The following is a 17,773-nucleotide window of genomic DNA, read 5'->3' on the forward strand; positions in this document are numbered from 1 at the left end:
AATTTTTCATAAGTATGCAGAATGTTCCTGGACTTCCTGTGGTCACTATCCACAGGAAGATCTTCCCTCCACCCAGCCCTCCTCACCTTTCTTGCCATGATAATGCTTACTATTTTTCTCAGTTTGAAGCCCACAATTTCTGCTTCTGCTTTCGTGTTCCCAGCAAGTCTCTAGATGCCCAGAGCAACCTGTATGCCTAACATAAAGAGTGGCTTGAGAAACAACTCACAGCTGTCGAAATCCTTGAGAAATAATGGCATTTATTTCTATCTAAGGAAATAACTTCTGTGCTCCAGCCAGAGAAACCAGGTCCTTACGGTCTAAACACCACAACTGAGCATATATTTTGCAAATTCCCCAATGCCCCTTCTCGAGGATCATCCCGAATAAGCAGGATGCACAAAATAGAGACATTGAACTTAAATCGTATGCTTTTAGATAAAGTACTTGAATCTTAAATTAGATGACAAATTGGCCTAGAAACCATTTCTTAATCCAATAGCCTAACATAACAGCATGAGATAGAAGCATCCCACTCTAAAAAATGTAGCCATAAAAACAGATGATTTAAGAAAACTTAAACTTTCTGATCCATCAGTCATCAATCTTTGTGCATTTATTTTATGCTATTTGTTGCAGGTTTTGTTTTGGTTTTGTATGGAATTTCTTACAAAAGTTTGTGTTTTGGAATGGCAGTCTTTTGAGGCCAATACAACAATGTAGTCCATTGTGTGTCTTGGTTTCAAAACTCATATAAACTTTCAAAGTAATACAGGGTGGCCAGATTTCTCAGTAAACAGGCATTCACTGCCAAGTCTGGTGACTTGAGTTCAGTCCTGGGCCCCACATGTAAAAGGGCAGAGCTATCTCCTGCAAGTTATCCTCTTACCTCCACATGTGCATTGTGGTGCATGTGCCCAGGTAGTAATTAATACACACAGAGGAGGGGAAGCCAGGGACACAGAATACGTAAGGAAATGTAATTTAAAATTTTTCAACTATAACTGGAAGCACTAAGATATGGAAAACACAAATCTGAAATTGAAGATGTGAGTCATTTTCTATCAAGAACCACAGGGTGAGCTGTGATCTTACACCTCTCTATCTTCAAGAGTGCTAATGTTTTGCCTGCACATTCCTCTTCTCTTTGGTCACTTGTCAGATTCCTATTCATCCCTGAAGAGGCAGCACAAGGAAGGAAAAGACGTCCTTCACTTTCCTACTTCCGTTCTTCCTCCAAACCTCTGTACATTCTTCCCCTCTGCTTGTGGTTTAAAGAAGTACCTTCAACCACAAGGCTCCATAGTTCACCTCCACTCACAGCTGTCACCATCTGTGACAGGTGTGACACACAGGGTAGCACACAGTAGGCTTCTCCTGGACATGCTTGCTGCGCTGGAACACTTTCTCTGTGATCTTACCTGGAGACAGTGAGGTGAGGTGAGTCAGCCTTCCAGAATGAGAGACCTGAAGTCACAAACCCAACACAGGTATTTGGACTGAGAAAGTGAGTGCTTTTACAGCCAAGCTGTGGAGACATAGCTCTGTCTCTGTCCCTCACCTCAGCCCACCTCACACAGTAAGTTACAGCTTCATAGGTGATTAGTTCAAGGAAACCTTGAATCTGAAAAGGCCTGAATGAGTAATTTGAAGACTCTCTGGTGTCTAGATAGAAAGAAGGCCCCAAAGTGAGGATTTTTTATCAATTAAAGGAGATTGACAGATTAGGGAACTGAGAGCTGTGGTGGGGGCTGTTAATGCAGCTTAAGCTCTGAACTACAAGAGATGCTGCTGCTTAGGACTTGGATTGTTCTGTGTGTGGTTCTATGTCCATTCAGAGCATGTCAGTGCACCTTGTAAGCTGAAGCAAATATTAGAAGTGAACTAAGATTGTGTGTGTTTATATGTGTGTGTGTGTGTGTGTGTGTGTGTGTGTGAGAGAGAGAGAGAGAGACAGAGAGAGAGAGAGAGAGACAGAGAGAGAGAGACAGAGAGAGAGAGACAGAGAGACAAAGACAGAAACAGAGAGAGTATATTTATACCTGTCATTGTGAGTCTATGACATTGTGTTATACACAAAAATGTTTGAAGTTTATCTATATCTTATATATACATTTGGAGTATGGTATGTCTATATGTCTTAGTATACAGCATAAACAAGTTCTTGCTACTGCAACAGACCAACCTCAAAAATTTCACACTTTAACTTACTGTATGTAAATTCCAGTGAGGCCAGGGACTCACTGATAAAATTCCCACTCAAGGGTTTCAAGTTCCTCTCTCTTATTGTTGAGTTGTGGGATTGATGTAGTAAAGGAAAAGAGTAGTGCAGGCTTAAATACTTTCTAAAGCTGGGGATGGAAGCTGCTTATATAATTTTGATGCAGACTGCTCAACAAATGCAAATACATAATTCTAATTTAACCTCAGTGGAGAATGAGAAATGCAATCTTCAGTATGCCAAGGTGGAAGAACGGAATTGGGAAAACATTTGGTATTATCTCTATCACACTGTATCTTCTCTCTGTGACACATCTAAATACACACACACACACACACACACACTCTGCCCCCTCACACACCCCTTCATAGAGTTTAGTCATGTGTTTGGTGTAGCACTTCCCCCACCCCAGGTACAGGAGGGCAAATGGCACTGGTTATTTGTATTCCCAGATGGCCATTTACAACAGGCCAACCTCAGTCTCTCAGCACACCTTCAGAATCCTGATGGAGTCATCTCAAAGAAGCCTCCTGGGGAAGAGAATGGCTCTGAGGCTAATGAACCATCCCAGGACAGGAGCAGGGAAATTTCCTACCTCATTAATGAAGAAGAGGGATTAGCAGCTAGCTCATTGGGAGATTTGTACGGATTTTTCCCTTGGAGGATTAGAGTTAAACTAATGGGGCCCTCAAGTCCTCAGTTCCCTCCTCCTCAACCTGCTTATCCAGATAAAGCTGAGCTGAAACAAACATCCAATAATTACAAAAAAATTTGCACAAGTCAGAGAATCACACAAATCTATTTCCTTACTCTCACAAAAGGGTAGGTGGCTTCCCCTATGTGACTGCAAAGTATTCACCACACATCTATTGTCTACTGTGGCATCACAAAGAGACTGCTTCCTTGTCCTGCTCAACAGGGAAATGCAGAATCACTCCTATGGATATACACAACTGTGAAGCATAGAGTGTCTGTCTACCCTGTGTTGCATGCACTCCTCTAGGAAGTGTAAGCATGTTCGCTTCATTTTCCTTCTAATCTTAGATTCATATCTTTCAAAATGTGTGAGCTTCATATTTCATCTGCCAGAAGTTTACAACGACGGATCTCTGTGTCACTTCAGGGCATTCCACGCTAGTACTGGGTCCACCCTTGAGAATAGCCTCACTTGTAAATAGCAATAGGGTTGTTTAATTGTTGCTAATATTTTGTTTTATTTGTTTTTATTTGTTTGTGTGTCTGTGAGTGTGTCTATTTGTGTATCTATTTCTGTGTTCCTTTCTGTGAGTTCAGGGGTGCAAATGGGAGGACAATCTTGGGTGTCATTCCTTGTCTCTAATTTATCTGAGACAAGGTCTCTGCTATTAACTGCTGTGTGTTCCAGGCTAGTGGTTCATGAGCTTCTGGCAATTCTCCTGTCTCTATTTCTCATCAGACCTTAGAAGAACTGGGATTATAGTGTGTGCTACTTCACTCAGTTTCAGGGCATCAAAACTCAGGTCTTTATCCTTGTACAACAAGCTCCTAATCCAAAAGCCATTTCCCCAGTTACAGCATCTAAATTTTTAACAGCTCCCTTGGCAATTCTCATACTCAGCTAGATTAAGAATCATCAATGTATGCCTGAGGTCTTCATCTAGCCTGATTCTCGATAATGATTTCCATTTAGTGATATGGCAAGGTGATGGGGCAAAGTGCCCTGAGGTTTGCTCTGGCTCTCACAGAAACTCAACATCAAAAAACAAAGTCAGAACTACAAATACCTGCTGCTCAAGTGTCTGGATAGAGATGTGAGGAAGATGTATATTTGACCAAGGGCAACATCCCAGCAACTTTTTTCTTATGAGCATTGAGTACATGTTATGTTGCATGGAGTTTTCATTGGAATGACTCAGCATAACAACAGAAGATGAGCTTTGAAGCTATCTCATATACCATATTGCATTGAATGGATATTACTTGATTGAGAAAACCTGGAAAAGTGAGGAGAAGAAAGAATAGTCATCATAGGGAAAGAAGATACAGGAACCTGGCAGAAAGATATAGACAAAGCAAAAGACATTCCCTGCTGGACAGGAATGACTAGATAACGTTTGGGATCAGTAAAGTCAGCTATTCAACCTAAAAGTTGATCCTCATGTGACATGATGCCCATGTCCTCTACCTTAATAATTAAAGTTGTCATTTTAAGTCTTACATGCAGCACATTTGAAGCATTAGTATCTTGGAGGAGACTAATCAATCACAAAAGTGCATGCTGAATAGGAGGAGGTGAAGGCTCACATACGTAGGTGTTCCCTCTTATGATTCCAATATAATGATGGCAGCACAGTACTGGGAAGAGGGGATGTCTTTGATTTCTAGGAAGTGGCCAGGTCTGGAAGGGAGGAAGGTCTACTATGGATACCAAAATGAAGAGAAAGCTCAACAGAGACGTGAGTTGCAGTGTGAAAGAAGAGGGAGGCCAGCATTTATTCACACAGCCAGCAAGGGCCATGTTGAATATTTCACATACATTAATAAGCTGAATAATGATACACATTATCAAAGAATGTGTATCTATCCCAGAAGAGGAAGATTGACAATGGGTAATACACTTAAAATGAGTAAGTCACATGATGGGTGACTAGGTGACCGTGTGGTGGAAAACAAGCAAAAGTACAGCAAGTAAGGGGGGGTGGATCAAACCTGTCAAGGTAGCAGAGGGGACAGGCCATGCTCAGATTTAAAGGCCTCCATGACACAGTTGTGGTGAAGCTAGTGAGAGTTGAGAAGAAGGCTGGAAGGAAGAGAGGGGCCGAGGGGAGCTCTCTGGGGACTAGGTAGACACTAAAAGAGGAAGCACTCATGGTGTTTAGTAAAGTAAGTGAGGTCCAAGCAGAGGAGGTAAAGAGAGTGCCAGTCCCCATTTTAACATAAATAGATAAAAGATTGATAGTGCTTAAAATGAGGCAAAGATGGAGAAACATTATACAGATAGTTCATATGCTACTAGAAATTCCGGGGAAAGGTGCCCAGAAACACTCAGCACATTGCACTTTTCTAGGACATGGTTTTCTTTACGCCTTCAGATGTTTTACCTGCTTTTTTGCAAGAAGTTTGGAACCCATAGTTTGTACCCAAATATGCTTTCATATTGGACCCTTTAAAGATCCTGGAGATGGTTAGTTAGCCATATAGTGATAATGATAAACTATAGTTCTGTATCCAAGACTATTTGAAAAACAGAGATAAAGTGAAGCTTCTCATTCTTTCAGATTTTGACCCTGGAGAGCATCCGTAGAGCCCAGACACAGCTTCTGCAAAGCTGGCTTCAAGCTCACTCTCCCAAGTGGCCACATGGAGACAAGCATAGATGGGCTTCCTGTATAAGGCATCAGCCAACAAGAGAAAACAGAGAAGATACAGGCTTGTAGCATCTTTCACTGCAACATGCAGGTCTACCAGCAAAACTTGACTAAGCAGACAGCCTGCCTATGGACAATTACTCCTTTCTTGCAAAAATAGTAATACAGCACAGTACAGGACTAGGAATGTGAGCTAAACCTCCCTAGTGATGAGAGGTTAGAGTTAGAAACAATATGCCTAACTTAGCTTCTCATTCAATAAGCAGGTAACATGGCCGGAAAATGGGGGTGAGAGGGGACAGATGTGTATCAAAAGAGTAGAGTAGAACAGCTTTAAAGAGTGAGGAGAGAATGGTTTTCCCCCTCCCCTATCCCCTCTGGTTTCCCCACCCCCTCTCTACTCTCTGTTTCTTGACATCTTAACTGAGGGATACATTTCCCGTCTGTGTGTGGAAATAGTGAATGAGTAGTTATATAGCCAAAACTGAGCTTCACATTAAACTTCCAGGCTAGAGAGAGAATTTTGGAATATAATCAGAAAAAAAAAATACAGGAAAGGCAGTTTTCATTTCTCAGAGTATCAGCCTCAAAACAAACAAACAAACAAACAACAAAAACAAAAATAACCTGAAGTGCAAAGCTAAGTAAGCATGGTGACCAGTAATGCCAGAAATTGGAAGGTCAATACTGAGTTTGAAATTAACCCGGGCTAGACATGGGCTACATAATGAGATCTTGTCTCAATGACTCCAAAATTACTGGGATTTAGTATTTGTCAAGAATGAGGGTATTCTAGCAGTAGACTGGAAAGGACAAACTCCCTGGGGAACTTAGACCAAAGTGAAAATTGTTTTTATTCTGCATCTGCACAAGCTTAGGTGAGAATTTCTGCCTCAGTTCCCTCCTAGTCTATCCTAGCATACTCATCTTCATGTAGTCAATCACACACATGCTGTGACTAAACAAGTTCATGTCAGAAATATACAATGTGAAACTTTCTACCATTTCATTCCCTGCATCCTAGTGATGAGAAGCAAAGGTTGTGCAGAGTTGCCGAGGATGCCTGGACTATCCATTCTTATGAAATAAGGATTGGTAAACTTTCTCTATAAAGGTCAGACAGTCCATGTTTTAGATTTTGTGGCCCCCTTGCTTTTGCACATCTCTGTTGTAAGCACTCAAGTCTGCTATTGCTCTTGAAAGCAGCCATAAACAAGAAGTGAAAAATGCGCACAGCCATAGCTTACTGCCTTCCCTGGCTCACATAACATTTTGCTGTCTAGTAAAATTGAGTTTTACAGTTCTGCTTCTAGTAATGGTGAAGTGGCTTGTATTTTTGTACTGGTGCACACTTCCCACAGATGAGACATGAGGAGACGTAAAAAAAAAATGTATCTATATATTCAGAAATCTTGGAGAGGACCAAGAACAGGCCAACAGGCATGGACCTGTCTGTACAAGTATACAAAAAAAAAAAAGGCGCAGAATGAGTTTCCTATTTGTTATGCCTGAGGGAAAACTTTAGTCTATATAATCTACCTTTTCTTTCTTCAGAAAATCTGGGATCCAGTTGAAATCTTGTTGAAGAAACAGAAGACAGAGTTCAAGCCAAGCATACCATATAGGAAGTGAGGGGAGAAATTCCAAGAGATTTTTTTTCCAGAAAAAGTTCAAAGTTCTCCATATAAACTCGCCCCTAATCTTTAGTTGGTAACTCAACTGCACATGTATGAAGCAAGAGTCAAGCATCTCAACTAAAGTTGGGAAAACTGAATAATTAACCCATTTGTTGACAGCCATAGAAAATCTAGACTCTAAAATATGAGCCGAGTGCTGAGCTGGGTAAACCTGCAGAGAGAGAGAATACACAGACACAGACACAGACACAGACACACACAGACACACACAGACACACACAGACACACACAGACACAGACACACACAGACACAGACACACACAAAGACACACAGACACGCACACATACACACACACACACATATATATATATATACATATACTATATATGTATATATATATATGTATGCATGTATATATGTGTGCGTGTGTGTGTCTTTGTGTGTGTGTGTGTGTATGTGTATCAGAGACAGAAGCACAGAGACACTAAGTGAAACAGTAGAGACAGACAACCAGTCACAGATATCAAGGACACAGAGAAATGAGAACAGGAAGAGAACAGGCTCCAAGATGCATAAATATTCCTTAGTTGATTATTCACCTTATTGGTAGGTCTCTGGAATATGAAAGTAATATCTTTATGAGGTTCAACAAGCTGTCCACACCTCCTACCTTCCCCTCTGTATCAATTCTTAAGCCTGGTAGAGTCTCTCAGTGATCCTATGAAAATAAGTACTCTCTAATTTTTTTTTTATAAATATTTTTGTTTATGTTTTCTTACAGGTCATCCCTTGCCAGGCAGTTTTGTTAAGGAACATAATTTGTTTTGAACAATTAGCCACGAGTCTTCATAAGAGATTATAGTATTTTCTGGTGTTTCTTGTTCTCAGTCCTTAATTGACTACATCAAGCATTGTAGGATCACTTGTCATGGGCTCAGTTGTCACATATTTCAAGCTGTCCATGTCTATGATATCATCTAACCCTCTGTGTAACTATTTCCCCAATACTCCCATGAAGTATATTGTAGAGAGATTTTATTCTGCTGCTTCTAGGAGAAAGGTCATCTATGTAGCATGATAGTTCCCACCCTTGATATTCTCCCTAGCCTGGTCATAGGATCAAAATACCTCTGAGTCCCATGATGCCAGAGGTACAGCTGTTCACAATGTCTAACCAAAGCCTCTGTGTTTGGCAAATTAAATAGATACAATTATTATGATTTTTATAAACTGAGTGTAAACCAACTCTTGTCATGGATCCAACTAAATGGTTCTTTTTCCCCTTCTTAATAAAATTCGCTGGGCATTTACCTTGGCTGTGTGTTTATCTAGATAAATCATTTCCAATTTCCTATCAATCATAGCAAAAGTGGTTGACATTTTGAATAGAAAAAAATTCTAACTCTTCAAACTGGATGTTAAATTGACAATGACATTTAAATTGATTGCTTTTACCCTAAGTGATCTTTTTAGGGTTTCTAGTACTAGGGGGTTAAGATGCAGACATGAAAAAAACAAAGAACCTCAATTTACCAACCAAATAAGCCAAACATTAAAAACAACAACAGAAATAAGATGTAGACTAGCCCTATGAAGAATCTCTTCGTTATTTTCTGACTTTTTTCCCAAATGTTACAGACATAAGCCACATATATGTCCAGAGCATTTGGGGGCAAGAGAGAGGTTCAATTCAATATTGTTTATCTCTTAAAAAGTAATACATCCTCTCAAGTAAACTGGCCACTTCTTCTATTTTATTCCTCATTCATAAGAGAAAAATGCAAAGGAAAAAAAAGCAAAAGCAGACTGCTAGCAATGGCTCAGTTGGAAGGTATGTGTTTTACCTGCTTTTTCTGTTGCTGTGATAAAATATGCTGAGAAAATTAACTTAACAATTTAAAAAGGGCCCTTCCACCCCTGCCTGGTCCTTTTGGCTGGGGCAGACACATAGCTGGTCTGCTCCTGTGGAGGTACTGAATCCTGAGCCATCCTAGAGGAGCCATTGCACTCAGAGCAGCAGACACCAAGCTGGTTTGCACTTGTGGAGACATCGTATCCTGAGCCATCCTAGAGGAACCACTGCATCCAGAGCAGAAGGATTTCCAGATCCCAGAGGTGGCCTGAGTTCCAGGAGTTCTTCCACCCAGGAGATTAGGATCAGAAGACTTCAGAGACATCTGCACTCTGAGGAGCTCTGACACAAGCAAGATAACTGGAAATACAGACTCCAGTCTTACACAATGAGGGCAGGTAACACTAGAGTTAACCAGATGGCGAAAGGCAAGAGCAAGAACATAAGCAATAGAAACCAGAGTTATCTGGGATCATCACAACCCAGTTCTCCCAATATAGCAAGCCCTTGACACCCCATTAGACAAGAAAAACAGGATTCAGAATTAAAATCACTTCTCATGATGATGATAGAGGATTTTAAGAAGGACATAAGTAACTCCCTTAAAGAAATAAAGGACAGTACAAGTAAACAGGTAGAAGCCCTTAAAGAGGAAACACAGAAATCCCTTAAAGAACTGCAAGAAAACACAAAGAAGGAATTAAACAAAAACATTCAGGATCTGCAAATGGAAATAGAAACAATAAAGAATGCTCAAAAGAAGACAACCATGGAGATAGAAAACCTAGGAAAGAGATCAGGAGCCATAGACGCAAGCATCACCAACCGAATAAAAGAGATAGAAGAGAGAATCTCATGTGCAGAAGATACCATGGAAAACATTGACACAGCTGTCAAAGAAAATGTAAAATGCAAAAAACTCCTAACACAAAACATCCAGGAAATCCAGGATGCAATGAGAAGACCAAACGTAAGGATAACAGGTATAGATGAGAGTGAAGATTCCCAACTTAAAGGGCCAGTAAATATCTTCAACAAAATTATAGAAGAAAACTTCCCTAACCTAAAGAACGAGATGCCCATAAACATACAAGAAGCCTACAGAACACCAAATAGACTAGACCAGAAAAGAAATACCTCCTGTGACATAATAATCAAAACATCAAATGCACAAAACAAAGAAAAAATACTAAAGCAGTAAGGGAAAAAGGTCAAGTAACATATAAAGGCAGACCTATAACAATTATACCAGACTTCTCACCAGAGACTATAAAAGCCAGAAGAGCCTGGATTGACATCATACAGACCCTAAGAGAACACAAATGTCACCCCAGACTACCATACCCAGCAAAACTCTCAATCACTATAGATGGTGAAACCAAGATATTCCATGACAAAACCAAATTTGCACAATATCTTCCGACAAACCCAGCACTTCAAAGGATAATTGATGGAAAACGCCAACACAAGGAGGGAAACTACAACCTAGAAAAAGCAAGGAAATAATCTTCCAACAACCCCAAAAGAAGATAGCTATACAAACATAATTCTACCTCTAGTAACAAAAATAACAGAAAGCCACAATCATTTTTCCTTAATATCTCTTAACATCAATGGACTCAATTCCCCAATAAAAAGATGCAGACTATCAGACTGGATACACAAACAGGACCCAGAACTTTGCTGCATACAAGAAACACACCTCAGTGACAAAGACAGACACTACCTCAGAATAAAAGGGTGGAAAACAATTCTCTAAGCAAATGGTCCCAAGAAACAAGCTGGAGTAGCCATTCTAATATCAAATAAAATCGACTTTCATCCAAAAGTAATCAAGAAAATAAGTAAGGACACTTCATACTCATCAAAGGAAAAATCTACCAAGGTGAACTCTCAATTCTGAACATCTAGGCTCCAAATGCAAGGGCACTTACATACATAAAAGAAACTTTATTAAAGCTCAAAACACACATTACACCTCACACAATAATAGTGGGGGATTTCAACATCCTACTCTCAGCAATGGACAGATCATGGAAACAGAAACTAAACCGAGACACTTTGACATTAACAGAAGTTATGAACCAAATGGACTTAATAGATATCTATAGAACATTTCATCCTAAAACAAAAAAAAATATATATCTTTTTCTCAGCAACTCATGGTACCTTCTCCAAAATAGACCATATAATTGCTCACAAAACAGGCCTCAACAGATACAAAAAGATTGAAATAATCCCTTGCATCTTATCAGATCACCACAGACTAAGGCTAGTCTTTAATAATGACAAAACCAAGGGAAAATCCACACGTACATGGAAACTGAACAACTCTCTACTCAATGATGACTTGGTCAAGGAAGAAATAAAGAAAGAAATTAAACAGTATTTAGAATTTAATGACAATGAGGACACATCATACCAAAACTTGTGGGACTCCATGAAGGCAGTGCTAAGAGGAAAACTCATAGCTCTAAGTGCCTACAAAAAGAAACTGAAGTGAGCACGCACTAACAACTTGACAGCACAACTAAAAGCTATGGAACAAAAAGAAGCAAATACACCCAAGAGGAGTAGAAGGCAGGAAATAATCAAACTCAGAGCTGAAATCAACCAAATAGAAACAGAAAGAACAATACAAAATATCAACAAAACCAGGAGCTGGTTCTTTGAGAAAATCAACAAGATAGATAAACCCTTAGCCAGATTAACCAGAGGGCAAAGAGACAGTATCCAAATTAATAAAATCAGAACTAAAAAGGGAGAAATAACAACAGAAACTGAAGAAACTTAAAAAACCATCAGATCCTACTACAAAGGCCTATACTCAACAAAACTGGAAAACCTGGATGAAATGGACAACTTCCTAGACAGATACCAGGTACCAAAGTTAAATCAGGAGCAGATAAACCATCTAAACAGTCCAATAACCCCTAAGGAAATAGCCATTAAATAGTCATTAAAAGTCTCTCACCAAAAAAAGCCAAAGACCATATGGTTTTAGTGCAGAATTCTATCAGACCTTCAAGGAAGACCTAATACCAATTCTCTTCAAACTATTCCACAAAATAGAAACAGAAGGAACACTACCCAATTCATTCTATGAAGCTACAATTACACTCATACCCAAACCTCACAAAGACCCAACAAAGAAAAAGAACTTTAGACCAATCTCCCTTATGAACATCGATACAAAAATACTCAATAAAATTCTAGCAAACCGAATCCAAGAACACATCAAAACAATCATCCATCATGATCAAGTAGGTTTTATCCCAGGAATGCAAGGATGGTTCAATATTCGGAAATCCATCAATATAATCCACTATATAAACAAACTCAAAGAAAAAAACCACATGATCATCTCACTAGATGCTGAGAAAGCATTTGACAAAATTCAACATCCCTTCATGATAAAAGTCTTGGAAAGATCAGGAATTCAAGGCCCCTACCTAAACATAGTAAAAGCAATATACAACAAACCAGTAGCCAACATCAAACTAAATGGAGAGAAAAATGAAGCAATCCCACTAAGATCAGGTACTAGACAAGGCTGCCCACTCTCCCCCTACCTATTCAATATAGTACTGGAAGTCCTAGCCAGAGCAATTAGACAACAAAAAGAAGTCAAAGGGATACAAATAGGAAAGGAAGAAGTCAAAATCTCACTATTTGCAGATGATATGATGGTATACTTAAGTGACCCCAAAACTTCCACCAGAGAACTCCTAAACCTGATAAACAACTTCAGCAAAGTGGCTGGTTATAAAATCAACTCAAACAATTCAGTAGCCTTCCTCTACATGAAAGATAAACAGACTGAAAAAGAAATTAGGGAAATGACACTCTTCACAATAGTCGCAAATAATATAAAATACCTTGGTGTGAATCTAACCAAGCAAGTGAAAGACCTGTATGACAAGAACTTCAAGTCCCTGAAGAAAGATATCGAAGAAGATCTCAGAAGATGGAAAGATCTCCCATGCTCATGGATTGGCAGGATTAATATAATAAAAATGGCCATCTTTCCAAAAGCAATCTACAGATTCAATGCAATTCCCATTAAAATCCCAACTCAATTCTTCACAGAGTTAGAAAAGGAAATCCTCAAATTCATTTGAAATAACAAAAAACCCAGGATAGCAAACACTATTCTCATCAATAAAAGAACTTCTGGAGGAATCACCATCCCTGACCTCAAGTTGTACTACAGAAAAATAGTGATAAAAACTACATAGTATTGATAAAGAGACAGGCAGAAAGATCAATGGACTAGAATTGAAGACCCAGAAATGAACCCACACACCTATGATCACTTGATCTTTGACAAAGGAACTAAAACTGTCCAGTGGAAAAAGGACAGCATTTTCAACAAATGGTGCTGGTTCAACTGGAGGACAACATGTAGAAGAATCCAAATTGATCCATTCTTATCTCCTTGTACAAAGCTCAAGTCTAAATGGATAAAGGACCTCCACATAAAACCAGATACACTGAAACTAATAGAAGAGAAGGTGGGGAAGAACCTCGAATGATTGGGCACAGGGGGAAAGTTCCTGAACAGAACACCAATGGCATATGCTCTAAGATCAAGAATTGACAAATGGGACTTCATAAAATGTAAAGTTTCTGTAAGGCAAAGGACACTGTCAATAGGACAAAATGACAACCAACAAATTGGGAAAAGATCTTTACCAATCCTACATCTGATAGAGGGCTAATATCCAATATATACAAAGAACTCAAGAAATTAGACTCCAGACAACCAAATAACCCTATTAAACAATGGGGTATAGAGCTTAACAAAGAATTTTCAACTGAGGAAACTCCAATGGCCGAAAAACACCTAAAGAAATGTTCAGTATCCTTAGTCATCAGGGAAATGCAAATCAAAACAACCCTGAGATTCCATCTCACACCAGTCAGAATGGCTAAGATTAAAAACTCAGGTGATAGTAGATGCTGGCGAGGGTGTGGAGAAAGAGGAACACTCCTCCATTGTTGGTGGGACTGCAAGATGGTGCAACCACTTTGGAAACCAGTCTGGCGGCTCCTCAGAAAACTGGACATAGCATTACCTGAGGATCCAGCTATACCACTTCTAGGCATATATCTAGAAGATGCTCTAACATATAACAAGGACATATGCCCAACTACGTTCATAGCAGCCTTATTTATAATAGCCAGAAGCTGGAAAGAACACAGATGTACTTCAACTGAGGAATGGACACAAAAAATGTGGTGCATTTACACAATGGAGTATTATTCAGCTATTAAAAACAATGAATTTGAGAATTTCCTAGTAAATGGATGGAACTAGAAAATATCATCCTGAGTGAGGTAAGCCAATCACAAAAGAACACACATGGTATTCACTCACTGATTATTGGATATTAGCCCAGAACCTTGAAATATCCAAGATGCAACTCACAGGCTGCATGAAGCTCATGAAGAAGGATGATCAAGTAGAGGTGCTTCAGTCCTTCTTAGGAGTAACAAAATACTCAAGGGAGCAAATATGGAGACAAAGTGAGGGACAGAAACTGAAGGAGGGGCCATCTGAAGACCATTCTACCTGGGTATCCATCCCATGTGCAGTCACCAAAGGTAGATGCTGATGTGGAAGTCAGGAAGTGCATGCTGATAAGAGCCTGATATAGATGTCTCCTTAGAGGTCTGAAAGAGTCTGGTGTATTATTCAGAGGCAGATGCTCACAGCTAGCCATTGAACTGATCATGAGGTTCCCAATGGAGGAGTTAGAGTGAAGACTGTTGGAGCTGAAAGGGTTTGCAGCCCCATGAGGAGAGCAACAATACTAACCAACCAGAGCTCCCAGAGTCTAAACCATCAGCCTTGGAGCACTTAGGGAGGGATCCAGGGCTTCAGCTGAATATGTAAGAGTGGAGGGTCCTGCTGGGCATAAGTGGGAGAAGAGATCCTTGGTCTCATAATGGCTGGACTCCCCAGGGGGTGGGAATTTGAGGGTGGGGAGGTGGGAGTGGGAGGTGGGTAGGGGTACATCCGCAGAGAAGCAGGAGGAGGGGTGAGGGGATGGGGGGTTCCTGTGTGGGTGGGGGATGGGGTAAGGGGATAACATATGAAATATAAATAAAACGTCCAATAAAAAAAGTTACAAGAAAAAATATACAATTTAAAAAGGTATATTTTAGCTTTTGGATAGTAGTTCAAGAGTTCAGTCCATCATGGTGAGGAGAATGTAGTCTACCATGAAAAAGAAAGCAAGCCAGAAGCATCAAAAGTTCAGTTTGTCACATTGCACCTACAGGAAGCCAAGAACAGTGCATGCTGGAACTCTGCTAGTGTCCTCCTTTTGAAGCATCAATGACACAAGCCTAGGGAATGGTGCTGCCCACTTGTAGAGTCAGCTTTCCAATGTCAATTATTATTATCAAGATCAGCCCTCAAAGGCATGTTCAGAAGATTGTATTCTAGGTGATTCTAGATTCTATCAAACTGACAATTGAAATCAACCATGACCCTGGGCAAGAACAAGGATATAAGTTTGGATCCCCAGAACCCATGTGGAGCACCTCTAATCCCAGTGTTCTTGTAGTGAGATGGTCTATTAAGACAACAGAACAATGGAGGCTTGTGGGCCAGCTAACCTGAGATTTATAGTAGTACAACAATGAAAAGCCCCTGTCTCAAGCAATGTGAAAGGTAAAGACAAACAACTCTGATTTCCATCTATGTACTTTGGCACATATGCACCACACACTCATGCACATGAATAATGAATGTGTGTACATGCATGTGTGTGTGTGTTTATGTATGTGTGTGTGTTTGTGTGTGTGTTTGTGTGTGTGTGTATGTGTGTGTGTTTATGTATGTGTGTGTGTTTGTGTGTGTGTGTTTGTGTGTGTGTGTGAGTGCACACATAGAAACATTAGGGGAACATAAAACTGTCAACTCATATGCACACTGAGAATGGGGAAAAGATAGCAGGAAAAACCAGATGTTAGGGCTCATATGTAAGGGGAAATTAAAATAGAAAAGTATTATAAAGTTAGTTCCTAAGTTATCAATAATGAAAGTTAAAAAGAATTCTGAGCAATATCACAAACACCGCCAACACATCTGGGATTGTGAGCAACAGTGAGCTGACAAGAAGAAGTTCATAGAATTCTGCTTTAGGTTGTCATTAGGTCCTACATTCCAGTGGATCACTGTCACCATCAATTAAATCTCTGTATACAAGCTTATACAATGGAAGACAGATGAGGGCAGGGAAAATTTACTGAGACAAAGTGGGTAGTGTTTGAATATTAAATGCTCCTGAACTAGAACTAAAGTCTCATTAGGTCAGGTACCAAAGACAGTTGTTTTGGTACCTTTTGTTTCGGCTTGGTTTTTGGTAATGTGATTTGCCCATAACAAAACATTAAAGACACTGATACCAGGTTTGTATTAGTGACTGTTGTGGGGCCAAGTAACAAGAAATAACACAAAGGAAGAAAATTTCATCTTAGCTCCCAGTTTGAGAAGAGATAAATCTATCATAGCACAGCAGGCATGGCCTCATGAGTGTGAAGCAGTGGCCACCTTCAGTCAGGGAAAAGAAAGCAGAAAGGAAGCAGGGCCAGGATACAAAACTCCAAGGCCCACCTAAAAGTGTCCTTTAGGTGTTTGTGATATGGCTCAGGATTCTTTATAATTTTCACTACTGACATCTTAGGAACTAACTTTATAAAACTCTTCTGCCACTTCTTCTTCCAAGGTCTCACCTCCTAGAGATTCTCCAAATGTCTAATTAGCGCCATCAGTTGGGGAACAAGCATTCAAATATATGAGATTATGCAGAACATTTCACCTTCAGACCCTAAGGTCCCCCCCCCCTCCAAAGTGGCTATACCACTCTTATGAGTCTGCAACATTTATAAGCATCACCACAAGCTCAGAACTCCATTGGGCACTTGAGGACCCTTCTCTTCAATATGAATGGATAGATAAAATTACCAGATATGTATCTGAGGAAAGTTCTAAGTTCAAAGTCACCAATGAGAGTCAACAAGTTCAAAGTGTCCTACTTTCCTCCATGCTGGGTGCTGGCTGCTTGCTGTAGAAGTGGGCAAGTTCAGGAAAGTGGTGTTGGTCCTAGCAAGATGCTACTCCAGATACAAAACTGTTATTGTGAAGTACATTGATGGTGGCACTGCCCTTACAGTCATGCCCTGGTGGCTGGAATTGACCACTATGGCTGAAAAGTGACAGCTGCCATGGGCAAGAAGAAAATCACCAAGAGAGAAAAGATCAAGTCCTTTATCAAAGTTTATAACTACAATAGCCTCATGCCTACAAAGTATTCTGCAAATATCGCTTTGGACAAAACTGTTGTCAAAAAAGATATCTTTAGAGACCCAACTCTCAAACACAAGGCCAGGCAAGAGGTGAAGGTGAAGTTTGAGGGACGATATAAGAAAGAGAAAAACAAATGTTTTTTCTAGAAGATTCAATTTTACGTATATGTTTGATTCTGTCATTAAAAATAAAAACAAACAAACAAAACCCTTGTGTCTGCTTGCTTGCATGTGTATCAAAAAGGAGACAGACAAAACAAGTCATCAATGAAAACAAAATACCTCATAATGAAACAGAAACTACACAAGGAGAAAAGTGTCATGAGGATTTGATGGGTATCTCCAAGGAGAGTGGTGTATATGCTTTCATGAGACATTGAGAAAATGATTTTTTAA

General features: G+C 39.8%; 1 pseudogene; it reads left to right on the top strand.

Moving 5' to 3' along the window:
• The first annotated feature begins 9,021 nt into the window (after nt 1–9,021).
• LOC114625902 lies at nt 9,022–17,551 on the top strand (annotated as a pseudogene).
• Nucleotides 17,552–17,773: the final 222 nt, after the last annotated feature.

Source organism: Grammomys surdaster, unplaced genomic scaffold, assembly GCF_004785775.1.
Source record: "Grammomys surdaster isolate TR1022 unplaced genomic scaffold, NIH_TR_1.0 224, whole genome shotgun sequence".
Lineage (NCBI taxonomy): Eukaryota > Metazoa > Chordata > Mammalia > Rodentia > Muridae > Grammomys > Grammomys surdaster.